Raw genomic sequence first — 9,331 nt, 5'->3', positions numbered from 1 at the left:
AACAGATGTTTCTCAAATTGTTTTCTGTGTTTGATTTCCAGTGCTCTGAAATGGTTGTTTTTGCCAATTTATCCAATTTTATACTGGTTTTGTGTGCAGAGAATTGCTGACTATGCCACACAGCCATAGCTGAAAGTCCCTTGCAAAGTTTTTTTACGTAGGAACCTGTATTAGTTAGGACCTTTCAGTGTCATGTAAAAGAAATCCAACTGAATTAGTTAGGACTTTTAGAATTTTAATATGAACTGGCTTAAACAATACAGGAAATTTGTGGTTCACAATTCTGGATAGTCTGTAAGATGGCCTTGCTCACAATCCCGAATAGTCTATAGGATAGTCCATAGAATCAAACAGGTGAGGTTTGACACTGCAGCTCAAACCATGCCACCAAACACAAGGTGGTTCTCCATCTTTCCCGCATTCACTTGACAGTACTGACTTCAACCCTAGGCTCTACTTGTTGCCCTCCCTTTAAACTCTCATCCCTCTAGGGTTTCCCCTCATAGGAGGAAAACGGTTGCCACATTTCCAGGCGTCATATACTTACACCATGCTAGAGAAGCAAGGAAGCTACCGTTTTACTGGAAGCCCCAGCCCAAGTCTTTGTGGGTTCATTGTTTCTGACTGGGCTTGTGACCATCTCTGCTGCTAGAGGGAATGGTTATGTTGCCTGGCTTACATGGGAGGAATAAATGCTCAGGTGGCAGCCAACAAATATATTCTATATCCACACACATTGGCTCCAAATAATAAATCAATGAATGAGTGGGCTCACCCACTTAGGCTCACATGCTCACAGCACTTAAAAAGCTGCACAAACCATGGCCTCCAAATGAAACCATAGTCTACATTCTGCCAGCTCTTTCTCCCTTTCCATTTCCCCTTTCTTCTCTTTCCCACCCTCACCTTGGCTAGGCCACTTGGTTGCAAGAAACACGTCCATCAGCAATTGCCTCAGTAGAAAACTCCCTCTGCTCCCCTCCTGTGTCCATATAGCAATTTCAGGCAAGGCCTCCATAAGGCCCAGCGTGGATCAATGCCTGTCCCTTGGCCGACTCAGTGCTGTCACAGGCAGAGAATTGTCACTGCCGTGCTCACCTGCCCAACCCAGTGGTCAGAGAAGACTGTTGTATTGCGAGAGGGGCCATGAGAAGGCTTTTCCGAAAGTCAAAGACCAAAGGCTACCTCAGACCATCCCGCATCCACTCGTGGGAGGCCCCTGAATGGATGTAAGGCCCCAGGGGTTGAACTTTACTGGGTAGGAAGCGCAGAGTACTAGAGACAAATTTACCGCCCGCTTTGAGCAAAGCTGATGTGGGAGCAGAGAGCAAGATGGATAGCAGCGGCCAATCTACACGGGCAACCAAGTGCCACAGAGAGTGCTGCACGTAGGAATGCGAGGGACAGGGAAGGGTCGTCTATTCCAAGTCCCACCTCTCCCCTAATAAACTGCCACATTTCAGAAAACACGAAGACTGCTGAAGCCCTGTTTCCAGCCTTCGCTATGCATTAGTGGAGCAACTCAACAACCCCGGGTGAAAGGCTTCTTGAAGAAATTCAGTTATCTCTACTGCCAGCCAAACACGGGCTGGGCTGCTCCGTAACTGCTGAGCCGGGGGCGCGCTGGAGCCCCGCAGAAGCCCACACCCGCTTCAGGAATTCCGTGGATGTTCCCGACAGAGGTTTATTCCCGCCTCTCCCTACAGGGCTACGGCGCTCCTTCCTCCAACCCCACACCCAGTCGAAGGCGGGGCAGCCGCCCCACCCAGGGGCAGGGCGGGCGGCCCCCAGGCCGGTTTAACTGGTTGGAACGACTAAAGCACGCTAGAGCAAGGAAAGTTCCCAACTTCCGGAGCTGAGGCGCAGGCTGGCCAGAGCGTGGAGAGGAAAGCTCTTTCCATCCTCGGGGCCGCTTCAGGACATGCCCACGAGACACCTTTGCCAGCACCACTCCGGGGTAAGTGTCCGTCCCCGCATCCCGCAAGGCCAGCGACTGCGCAGGCGCCTGCAGAGCACTGACCCTCGGCGCGTTCTCTCGCGCTCTTCTTTAGTCTCCTCAGCGAGCCTGGGGACGAAGGAGGCGCGGTGCCTCCTGGGTGTTGTAGTTTGCTTCCTTGGCGAGAAGCCTTCTGGCTGGTTGGATGCCGGGGCCTCGGGAACTACGCCTCCCAGCGCGACCCGCGCGAGAGCACAGGGCGCCTGCCCTTGACGGCTTCAGCCGTCTGAGCGGAGAGGAGGATCCGGGAAGCCGGCTGCGGCGGGAGGAGGGAATGCGCGTGCGCGCTGGACCGGCTCGTCCTGTTCCGTCCCAATCATTGTAAACAGGCGGAGGCTGGGCGGGGTGGGAATGGGGCGCCCGAGGCCGGCCTGGGGCGCAGCGCAGGAGGCGGCTCCGGTGGCTGCGGCGGCAGAGTGAGCGCGAGGAGGCGGAGGCTGCGGCGGGGCGGGCGGTCGCGCGGCGGCAGGCACAGGTCAGTCCCAGGGAGCGGTCGCGTGCGAGGGTCGCGGCGATGCCCCTGGAGTGCCCGAGGAGCCCTCTCCCGCGCCGGCCTCGCGCCTGCCTCTGTCAGGCAGCGTGTGGGGCTCGGTGCTCGCAGCCCTCGGGTTTGAAGTTGGGGTTGGGGGTGTGGCTGCCCCCGGCGTCGGTTCCTCCCGGGAAAGCTTCGCCCCAGTTTTCGCCCCCTGGCCGTGCGTCCCTCCCACTGGCCGACGGGCCTCCCTTCGTGGCGTCCGCGTTTGTGGTGCTCTCGGGGGCCGGGGTGGAGAGTTAGGAGTCCTCAGGCCTCGGGGAAGCTCTTGGGGGGCGCCTGGACAGAGGTGAGGGGATCCAGTCCTCACAGTTGGATCGTGCCCGGCATAGTGGCCAGGCTCCGGGGCTTACCCAGGGGACCAGGACAGGCTCCTGGTGTCGCCCACCGCTGGCACTGAGCAGTGGGCGCCTTGGGTGCTGCGGTCCTTCCTTCAGGTTTCCGTGGGAATGGACGGACAGATCTGGATGGAGTTGAGATTTCTTTTCACAACTCATGTTCAACTGTGTGTGTTGCCAAAATGCTCTTAATTGAGGTCAGTTTTCTCCCTGTTTTAAAAAACCTGAGCGTTGTGAGAGTGAAACAGGTTTTACGGAATGTTTCACACCTGCGTCTTCCCTGAAGTAATTCTGCTGCTTCAAGTTTCGGGATTCAGTATTACAAAGCCTTCCTCTTGAGCAAGGCCTAGTACAGTTCTTCAAGGTCCCTAGCATGTTAATTCGAGGTGTTTTGAACGTGCATGTACAGGAAGTGCAGCCGTTTGGCCGTTGAGTTAGTGCACTATCCAGCCTTGTTAGAAAAGCTTTCGCTGAATTTTTTATTTAGTGGAGTGGCCGTGTCCTAAGGCTGCGGTACTTTGGGGAGTATTCCATCATACTTGGCAGTTATTCACGAAATGCTGAATATGTGATAAGGTTTTGTTTTCGTGCTCGGCACTTCTAAATGAATAAGTGGGACTGTGAATAAGAAGGATCACCTCACTTTCTGTTTTTAGAGTTATTTTGGTGATTTGATCACTCCTTTCTGTCTTTGTGAAAGTCATTACTGTGAGCTGGAGTGGCAGTAGTAGGGGTAGGAAGGAGGTCAGTAGAGTGGTTCGCACTTCTCATTCAAAGTATCTGGTGGATCCAAGTGGAGTACATTAGTTAACGGTAGCATTGTTTTTTATTTTTTGAGACAGAATTTCGCTCTTGTTACTCAGGATGGAGTGCAATGGCATGATCTCAGCTCATCACAACCTCCACCTCCCGGGTTCAAACGATTCTGCTGCCTCAGCCTCCCGAGGGGATTACAGGCAATGCACCATCACGCCTGGCTAATTTTATATTTTTAGTAGAGACAGATTTTCTCCATGTTGGTCAGGCTGGTCTTGAACTCCCGACCTCAGGTGATCTGCCCGCCTAGGCCTCCCAAAGCGCTGGGATTACAGGCGTGCGCCACCGCACCCGCCCAACAGTAGCTTTTGAGAAGTAACTCTTTGAACAAGGTATCTCGAAACAATGTAATACAATGTAATACAGCTTCGTTTGCTATCTCTTCAAAATATTGTTTCTAATTATAGATCTTACCGGGACTATTTCTCCCCTAATTTAGAATAGGAAAGTGTTATCAGAAAGTGCATAATAACCTTAATTTGCACAGTTATATTTGCATAGTTGTTTGCTTGGCAAGAAGAGATCGGGCCCAGAATGTAACCCAAAAGAATATTATTTCTGTTTTGAAAGATCCCTGATAGAAATTTATGTTAGTTTATATAAGAGGATACAAGGAAAAATGCAGATTATTTAGAATACAGGAATTACTATGTAGAAAGTACTGTGACCAGGTGAAGAGGACTTAAAGATACATATGGCAGTGTTCCTGCCTTCAGAGTAGTTGAACCTTATCTCTTTCTTTCACTGTCAACAAGTACAAGATTGTTTTGATTGAAGAACGTATGCGGGTACAATGGCTGTACAAAGGAGCTAGTGGTCAGTTTCTTAAAGTGAAGAAAAGGAGAACTGAAGAAGAGGGAAATTGTAAGAAAAAAAAAAACTATGTAGAAGGTGATGAAAATAAGAAGTGTACAGGCGTAGAAAGAATGGACATTTAGGTAGGAGTAGTGTGAGAAAAAGCATGGGAGTCTAAAATTACAGAATAGCATCTGCAAAAATAGCAAGTGTAATACAGGATGGTGGCAAGACCTGAAACTGGGGAGATAGGCAGAGACCAAATTATGGATCTTGCAGACCATCAAAGTAATTACATTTTATCTTATAAGCAAATAGGAGTCATTGAGAGGACAAAGAAGAGACCTAAGCCAGCTAAGCCCATTTTTAACCCTCTGCTATATAGGTCAGGCACTGTATTAGGTACTGTATATTTTATGTCCTTAAGCTTAAATAAGGGTTAGTCATGACTGATGCAGAAATTGGGGGGCTGGGGCAGGGGTGGGGAAGGAACTTTTAGAGGGAAAGGTGGACAGAAACGTAGGTGAGAAAGAACATGGAACACTGTTTTTCCAATACAAATACCGTCACTGGGTTTTATTGGTTTTGTTATATTAACCTCTGAAGTAGGCAATTATTAGTGTGAACATACATTTTAAAAAACATATGGAGTCAAGACTACAAGAGTGTCAACTCAGTGCAAGTCCTGTTGGTGAGCATTATGTCCTGAGGATGAAATCGGAGGACCAACAGGCCCAGGAGGCTTGACAGCCAACACCACATGCCTCACGCCCAAAAGGACAGCAGACCACGCTTCAGAGCGGAACCGCCTTCTCCACGTAAACTTTTGACGTAAACTTTATGCTTCAGGATGGCCTCTTCTGCTCCGAGAGCCTCTCCTTCCGCGTCCCAAGTTTGGGAATGGCCCGGCGGGGCTCAGGCCCAGGTGGTGGAGGCCCCGGTGTGGCAGCCCGGTGCTGTCCATGATCCCAGGAGTCCGAGTTCAGAAGCCCCCCGTGCGGTGGGTTGGCGGCTTCGCGGTAGCGGGGCTAGTCTTCCTCTGGAAACGCAGTAAAAAAAGAGTCGGCTCCATCCGCCTGAGCGCGGGTTTCTTCCTGAGCTAGGGGCTCGCCTGCCTCAGGCGCAGAAGGGTGTGCTGCCTGCCGGCCTCAGTCAGGGCGAGCAGCTCCCTGGCGGCGCCCGCAGCCGGGGTGTCCTGGGGCGCGGCAGGTGGAAAGGCGCTGGCCAGGGGTGCAGTCAGCACAGAATATGGAAGAGAATGGGAAGTTGTTTTCTGTAGCTGTAGCATTAGTTGTGGTGGTAAGTAGCAGAAGATGAGGTTGCACAGATCCTCAAAAGTATTGCATGCCGTTCCAAGGACCTTCCTATTTTTTCCTGTAGATAATAATAGGGTTTATGTATTTTAATGAAAAAGGAGACGTTATATGATTTTTATTTTATTTTTTTACTTTTTTGAGATAAAGTCTCACTGTGTCACCCAGGTTGGAATGAAGTGGCACTCACTGCACTCCATCATGGCTCACTGCAGCCTCGACTTCCCGGGCTCCAGCGTTCCTCCCACCTCAGCCTCACGAGTAGCTGGGACCACAGGTGAACGCCACCACACCTGGCTAGTTTTTTTTTTTTTTTTTTTTTGTAGAGATGGGATTTTGCTATGTTGCCCAGGCTGGTCTTAAACTTTCAGCTCAGGCAATCCACCCGCCTCGGCCTCCCAGAGTGCTGGGATTACAGGTGTGAGCCACCGTTCCGGCCAAGATTTTTATTTTAGAAAGATCATTCTGGAATTGTAGAGTAAGAATTTGAGAAGGGATGGAGAGAAGGTAAGAAAGGATGTAGAAAGACTGTTTAGGAGGTTTTTGCGGTAATCGAAGTGAGAAATAAGGGTCCAAACTCAGGCAATGTTAGAGGGGATATGGAGGAGGAGGGAAATATAAATATTTAGAAAGTAGAATTCATAGGATTCAGCAACAGTTGGATATGGGGAGTGAGGGGAAAATAGTAGAATAAGATGACTTGGATTTTAACTTGGGTGATTGAATAGACAATGGTAAAATATACTGAGACAGGGAATTCAGGAAGAGAAGCAAATTGGAGGAGAAATAGTATTTTAGCTTCTGAACATATTGAGTGGAAGTTATCTGTGAAACATCCAGGTGGAATCATCTGCTTTGGAATTGTGAATGTAGATTTGGAGTACAATATAACAGGCTATATTATGAGTGGTATCCGAATTCTTTGATTTAGATAACACCAAATACGAAGAGTTTGTTGACATAAAATAGTTCTGGAAATAGGCCGTGGAGAACATTTAAAGCCAGATAGAAGAAGAGCTGGAAAAGGAAATTCCTAAGTGTTTGGAGATGTAGAGAAATGATGAGAAAATGTCATAGAAGCCAAAATGGTATCTGGCACCATCACAACTCACTACAACCTCCACCTCCTGGGCTCAAGCCATCCTCCTACCTCAGCCTCTCAAGCAGCTGGGACTGCAGGCACATACCACCACACCTGGCTAATTTTTGTATTTTTGGTAGGGATGGGGTTTTGCCATGTTGCCCAGGCTGGTCTTGAACTCCTGGGCTCAAGCGATCTGCCTGCCTTGGCCTCCCAAATGCTAGGATTACAGGTGTGAGCCACTGCGTTGGGCTGGGATCATTTTTAAAGGAAGTTATACTTTACAATCAACTCTCAAGAAAAAATATAAATTAATATTTTTTTTAAAAAAGGAAAACCTCAGGCACAGTGGCTCACGCCTGTCATCCCAGCACTTTGGGAAGCTGAGATGGGAGGATTGCTTGAGCCAAAGAGTTTGAGACCAGCTTGGACAACATAGGGAGACTAGCGTCTCTGCAAAAAAATTGAAAACAATTAGCCGACTATGGTGTTGCACACCTGTGGTCCCAGCTACCCAGGAGGCTGAGGTGGGATGATCCCTTGATCCTGGGAGGTTGAGGCTGCAGTGAGCTGTGATTGTGCCACTGCATTGCAGCATGGGTGACAGAGTGGGACCCTGGCCTAAAAAAAAGGAAAACCATACTTTAAATGCTTTGAAAAGTTGAACGAAACACGTTATTAAGAATCTGTTGATTTGATATTGAGGAGGTTATTCAATTTGATAACTATGTGAGAACAGTTTTGATAGAATGGTTGGGGGAGGAAGTAGGTTTCATTGAGTTGAGAAGTTGAGGTTAGAGAGTGGAAAAGCATATGTAGATTATTTACATAAATCAATTTTTGCCATGAAGGGGATAATAGAAAGAGGTGGTAGCAGAGGGTGATAAAGGGTTGAGAGAGATTGTTTTTTTTTTTTGAGACGGAGTCTCGCTCTGTCACCCAAGCTGGAGTGCACTGGCCAGATCTCAGCTCACTGCAAGCTCCGCCTCCCGGGTTCACGCCATTCTCCTGCCTCAGCCTCCAGAGTAGCTGGGACTACAGGCGCCTGCCACCTCGCCCGGCTAGTTTTTTGTATGTTTTAGTAGAGACGGGGTTTCACCGTGTTAGCCAGGATGGTCTCGATCTCCTGACCTCGTGATCCGCCCGTCTCGGCCTCCCAAAGTGCTGGGATTACAGGCTTGAGCCACCGCGCCCGGCCGAGAGAGATTGTTAACATGGCAACGACTTGAACCTGCTTTTCTTTTTTAAAACAGCTTTATTGAAATATAATTAATGTACCCATAAAATTCACCCCTTTAAATTGTACAATTCATTGGTATGTAGGCATGTGTTTATTCATTGGTCTGTGTGACTTATTTTTTTTTTTGAGACAGAGTCACACTCTGTTGCCCATGCTGAGTGCAGTGGTGCAGCCGCATCGCAGCTTGACTTCCCAGGCTCAGATGATCCTCCCACTTCAGCTTCCTGAGTAGCTGGGACTACAGGTGTGTGCCACCATGTCTGGCTAATTTTTTGTATTTTTTTGTAGAGACAGGGTTTTGCCATATTGCCCAGGCTGGTCTCAAACTCCTGGGCTCAAGTGATCCACCTCTCTTGGCTTCCCAAAGTGCTGGGCTTACAGGCATGAGCCACCACGCCCAGCCTCATTGGTTTTTACTGCAGATGCTTCTCTACTTCTGACACAGTTACATCCTGATAAACCCATAGCAATTTGAAAATATAAGTGGAAAATGCATTTAATGCACCTAACATCATAGCTTAGCCTCGCCTACTGTAAACATTCTCAGAACACTTACATTAGCCTACAAAATTCTCTAACACAAAGTTTATTTTATAATAAAGTGTGGAATTATCTCATCTAATTTATTGAATACTGAAAGTGAAAAACAGAATGATTATATGGATACCATTGTAAAGCTGAAAAATCCCAAGGTGAAACATTGTATGTTGGGGACAGTCTGTATATACAGAGTTGTACAGCCATCACCACAGTCAATTTTAGAACATTTTCATTACTTCCCCAAAAAACCTGCTTCCCATTAGCAGTAGTCACTCACTATTTCCCCTGCCCTCATTAATCTCCTTCTGTATCTCTTGATATTTCAGATATTCTGGATATTTCATATAAAGGAAACCATACATGTGATCTTTTGCAACTGCTTTCCCTCACTTAATGTTTTCAGGGTTCATCCATATTGTAGGATATATTAGTACTTCATATTTTTTATTGCAAAACTACTCTCTGGGTAAACCACATTTCATTTATCCATTTATTAGTTGAACATCTAAGTTGTTTCTCCTTTTTGACTATTGTGAATAATGCTGGTGTGAATATTCATGTACAAGTTTTTGTGTGGGCATATGTTTTCATTTCTCTTGTGTATATGCCGAGGAGCAGAATTGCTGAGTGTGATATTATACAATAAGAAATATATATTTGGTCTTTGTCTCTGGTTCCTA

The 9,331-nt window shown here is 47.8% G+C and overlaps 1 protein-coding gene across 2 annotated transcripts in view; it reads left to right on the top strand.

Annotated features, from left to right (window-relative positions):
- Positions 1-1,794: 1,794 nt before the first annotated feature.
- The window catches only part of RALBP1 (ralA binding protein 1), a 63,034-nt gene continuing 55,497 nt past the window's right edge, over positions 1,795-9,331 (top strand). Inside the window, exon 1 of one of the 2 annotated variants that reach the window (XM_010373423.2) lies at positions 1,795-1,957. The gene's annotated coding sequence lies outside the window, so the exon portion shown is untranslated. Of the gene's footprint in view, positions 1,958-2,279; positions 2,472-9,331 lie in introns of those variants that run through there. The other variant, XM_030926144.1, reaches the window with a different exon arrangement.

Source organism: Rhinopithecus roxellana, chromosome 21 (genome assembly GCF_007565055.1).
Source record: "Rhinopithecus roxellana isolate Shanxi Qingling chromosome 21, ASM756505v1, whole genome shotgun sequence".
NCBI classification, from domain to species: Eukaryota; Metazoa; Chordata; class Mammalia; order Primates; family Cercopithecidae; genus Rhinopithecus; species Rhinopithecus roxellana.
Note: the sequence above shows the minus strand (reverse complement) of the source record. Positions and strands in the feature narration are given on the sequence as shown.